We start from the raw sequence: 4,770 nt of genomic DNA, 5'->3' as shown, positions 1-4,770 counted from the left end.
CGACGACCTCGAAAGAGAGAGAGAGAGAGAGAGAGAGAGAGAGAGAGAGAGAGAGAGAAAGAGAGAGAGATCGTAATTTTAAATATCGATTCGTCTACCACTCGCTCTGATCTTTTTAATGTGCTTTTACGAATAAAAAAGAACGAACACAACAATTTATATATATATATATATATATATATATATATGTAAATGAATAAATATATAAATGTATACATACACTTATATATATACGTATATATATTTATACATGCGGACGTTGTACATATCTGACTTACGTCTTGACGCGCGTTCTTTTATTTTTATCGTCTTATTTCTTTTTTTTTTAAATTTTCTTTTTCTTTTCTTTTTTTCTTTTTAATATAAAATTCGTTTGAAAAAAAGTCGCCTCGTCCTCAAGTTTCCTTCTCCCTTTAACTAACTTTTTTTCTCTTTGCCGAACTGATCATTAAACAATTTTCAATAAGGGAAGAAAGATGTAAAAAGACAAATAAAAAGGAAATAAATAAGGAGAATATGGAAAAACTTGTACTTTTGACGATGGTTAAAATAGAAACATTTCTTCGACGTATTTGTTTCACATTCGATTGCGCCTTCGTCAATCGTCTATAACTAACGTTTTATTTCTCGTTTGTGTTACTGCGTTCTTTCTCCGTTCTTTCGTTTTACGCTTATTCGAAATTCCCTCATCTTCGTGCGTGAAACATCTATGACGTTGACATCAACTATTTCTATAGAGAGAAATATTGAAATTTTGAGAAATTCTATTTACGTAATCGCTTACTTGGTTGAGATTTCGAATGTATTTTATATTGTTATCAACTAAAATGAATACTAAAGAAAATATAACGAAATAAATGAAAAATAAAGGACGAGGAAGAAGAGGTCGAGCGACATGCTAATTCTTCGTCATGGTGAACGTAATAGCGCATTAAACGAACGGAGAGAGTGACAGAGAGAGAGAGAGAGAGAGAGAGAGAGAGAAAATGAGTGAGTGAGTGAGTGAATGAGTGAGTGAGTAAGTGAGTGGGTGAGTTTGATCCCGCCTACAAAACGATATACCTATGTATATCTGTGAGTATGTACGTTTGTATGTATGTATGTATATATGTATGTGTGATATGTATGTATGTATGTATGAATGTATACGTATGTATGTATATATGTATGTATGTATGTATGTATATATCCGAATCGAACGACTCTGGGGAGTCGAGCTGCCGATAGGTCAAAGTTCGTCCTGCTCGTTTAGACTTGACACGATTGGTAGAGTGGGGGTGGATGCTTGGGGTAGGGATAAAACGTCGGCGTTTCATCACGTCCATGAACTTTGCGCTTTCGGCCGAGGGAACTTTTTTCTTATTTTTATTATTATTTCTTCTTTTTTTTCTTTTTTTTCTTCTTTTTTCTTCTCTCTGCTTCTCCCTCTCTCTCTTTCTTTCTCTCTATCTCTCTCTGCCTCTCTCTTTATTCCTTCCTTTGCAGTGATTCTACAATTTTACAAAAATCGTGCGATAGAGAGAGAGAGAGAGAGAGAGAGAGAGAGAGAGAGAGAGAAAGAGGTAACGAAAGAATATGTGAGTGAAAGAGAAAGAAAGAAAGAAAGAAAGAAAAAGAATAGGATTTTAAATATGTACAAAACACGTACGTACACGCATACACCTACACATACAAAATACTTGCCCCACATTCACATTTTTACCGGTTACGTTACAATATTGCGTTTCGATTGCGGTACGGCTAGTTTCCGTTTTCTTTTTCATGGGAAATTAAAGGAAAGAAAAAGAGAGAAAGAGAGAGAGAGAGAGAGAGAGAGAGAGAGAAATAAAGAAGGAGAGAGGTGATAAGACATGTATATTACAGATGATATATATATATATACATATAAAAAGTACATACACACATATATACACGTACATAAAAACGAAGGCACCTGGTATCATCCGAAACAATGTCGTCGTTAGTTGTGTTCAACAATTTTGTGAAACAATATTTTCCCTCGCATCAATGATGATACACATACCACACATGTACACATACGAGAAAATACGCATTGTCAATATGTCGTTTTTTAATTATTATGTATAAAGAAGGATATAGGACGCGAGCCAATGTAACTTATATCGTAGCACAGTGAACATTACAGACATATTACTAACACGGACAGTTGTACACTATGTATGTAAGAAAAAAGAGAGAGAGAGAGAGAGAGAGAGAGAGAGAATCAGAATGAGAAAACGAGAGAGAGAAAGAGAGACACACGCACGATACATATTCGCGTACAATGAAAAGACGCGCGTGCGGGCTCACGCTTATACACACGTACACATCCCGGAATCATGCGATAAATCATGAATTAATTAGATAAACCAGATGCGATGCCGGTATAGTCTCACAGTTTGATTGTGTATGAGATATAGGAAAGGGGAGGGTATATTGTATATATGCATATATATATATGTATGTATATATGTATATATACATAAATATATATATATATATATAGGCATGTGTGTGTATATATATATAAAATATACAAATATATATGTATACACATGTATGTATGTACATATATATATACGTATATGTATATATATGTGTATGTATGTGTATATATATATATATATATATAGTGTTTGCCTCTTAGCAAGAGAATGTGACAGCACGTATTATGCGTGTACGTATGCGTGTGTGGTGTGTTTGTGTACGTACGCGTAAAAGAACGAGAGAGAAAGAGAGAAAGAGAGAGAGAGAGAGAGAGAGAGAGAGGGAGAGAGGGTGGGTGAGAATACGTGAACGATTTCGACACGAGCATGCGGTGGGTTCTAGTATAAATGATCTATTGACAAATGTTGTATATTATTACGAATTATAATGACACTATTATAATTAATTAATTAATTATTATACCCTAATAATGTGAATTGAATTTAAACGACAGAAAAATACATGAAATTACGATGTAATAGGAAGAAAATTTTAATTGTCAGTGAGAAAGTCAGGGAGGGAGAGCCGGAGCTGTTGTTCGACGTGACAGCCTAAGTCGAGAATCGAGAGAGAGTGAGAGAGAGAGAGAGAGAGAGAGAGAGAGAGAGAGAGCATGAACGTGTGAGTGAGATATAGAAAGAGAGAAAGTATGATAGAGTGAGAAAAAGAAAGAGAGAGAGAGAGAGATTGAGAGAGAGAGAAAGAGAGCGTGGATCACGACTATAGCTGAGAATCAAGTGAAAGTATCGATCATAGTGCTGACAGTTCATCGAAGATGGATGCTGGACTCGCATTTATCTGCATGGGACCGAGTTTCATACGTGGAAAGTTTCACGAGGGAAATAATATGGCCGCCATCCTTCTCTACATTTGCGTTACGTAATTAGAGAAAAAAGAAAGAAAAAAAAAAAAAAGAAAAGAAAAAAAGAAAAGAAAAAAAAAGAAAAGAAAAAGGGAAAAAAAAGAAAGACATATATTCTCGGAATGGGGAAATTTTCAAGATGTTTCACGTTGTATATCTATTACAAATCATTATAAATCGTTCCTAAAAATCCTCGTTCCATGATTTTAACGTGTTCTGCCCCGTGGCTCGCCGACAAAGTACGCCGCGAGCATTCGCGTTAATTAGCGGCGGCGTCGAGGTTACTACGTGGCACTCGGTAAACCACAAATTCCGAGCCGAATTAGATCGGTCCTTTCGGATTAAAAATTAAACCGATAACTAACGAGGACCGTTCTTTCTCCTTTTTTTTTTTTTTCTTCTTTTTTTTCTCTTTTTTTTTTGATTTTCTTTTTTCTTCTCTCTTTCTTTCTTTTTTTTTTTTTTTTGTTTTTATTACATATAACAACGAATCTTTTGGCACGAACATGTGGACAACGAAATGTTTGATTAGAATATTTGTATACAGGACACGTCGAGATACGATTTATTCTTTATTCATTTGTCCAGAAGGAAACAAAAAAATAGATTTAAAAAGTTCGAAACGCGTTTACACGTTTGACTTTTCGCTAACAACAAAAGGAAGAAAAAAATTATCATACATTTTTCAGATTGTAAAAAGAGACATGTACGAAGTACTTGATGAAAGAAGTATCTGGCAATCGTCGTGAACGCGGTCCTAGGCCGATATCGGTATGTCCATGCTCTACTTATCCAGCACTCTTTTTATTTAAGAGATACGAAAGGTATTCCAAGCGATTGTTGATAAATGATCAATCCTGTGTGTATAATGGAGAAAAAAAAAAAGAAAGAAAAAGAAGGAAGAGTTAGTAAGCGAACGGCTTATCGTCGTTCCAAGTTCAGAGGATCTCTCTCGTTTTTTTCTTTCTTTTTCTAATTTTTCTGTTCTTTTTTGTCTCTTTCTTTTTTTTTCTCTTTTTCTTTTCTACTCTATTAATCGTTCCTAATCTCTTTTTCCTTCTCCTCCTTCTCCTTCTTCTTCTTCTTCTTCTTCTTCTTCATCTTCTTCTTCTTCTTCTTCTTCAGTGTCCATCGATTTTCTATTAGCTAAATCTATCCTCTTTTTTGATCTTTGTTCTGAAAGAAAAATAAATTTCATTTCTTAACAAACAAATAAATTTGTCCTATATTGTTGTAAAAAATCTTTCTTCTGTAAATATCGTCCTCTGAATTTGGCACCAATCCGTGCCTGTTGGTCGATGTGAAACACGGTTGTTGATCGGTGCATGTCTCACGAATCGTTAATTACCAAGATCGGTCTTGAGCGATGAACCGTGCACCGATAGTGTATAAAAGAAAAATAAAAAAAAATAAAAAAAAAA

The 4,770-nt window shown here is 34.7% G+C and overlaps 1 long non-coding RNA gene across 1 annotated transcript; it reads left to right on the top strand.

The window, feature by feature from the left end:
• The first annotated feature begins 1,530 nt into the window (after positions 1-1,530).
• On the top strand, positions 1,531-2,966 carry LOC122630759. The gene is made up of 2 exons (XR_006327558.1): positions 1,531-1,562; positions 2,736-2,966. It is a non-coding gene; the product is annotated as an uncharacterized LOC122630759 (long non-coding RNA).
• The last annotated feature ends 1,804 nt before the right edge of the window (positions 2,967-4,770 follow it).

This window comes from Vespula pensylvanica, chromosome 7 (genome assembly GCF_014466175.1).
Source record: "Vespula pensylvanica isolate Volc-1 chromosome 7, ASM1446617v1, whole genome shotgun sequence".
In the NCBI taxonomy this organism is placed as follows: Eukaryota; Metazoa; Arthropoda; class Insecta; order Hymenoptera; family Vespidae; genus Vespula; species Vespula pensylvanica.
Note: the sequence above shows the minus strand (reverse complement) of the source record. Positions and strands in the feature narration are given on the sequence as shown.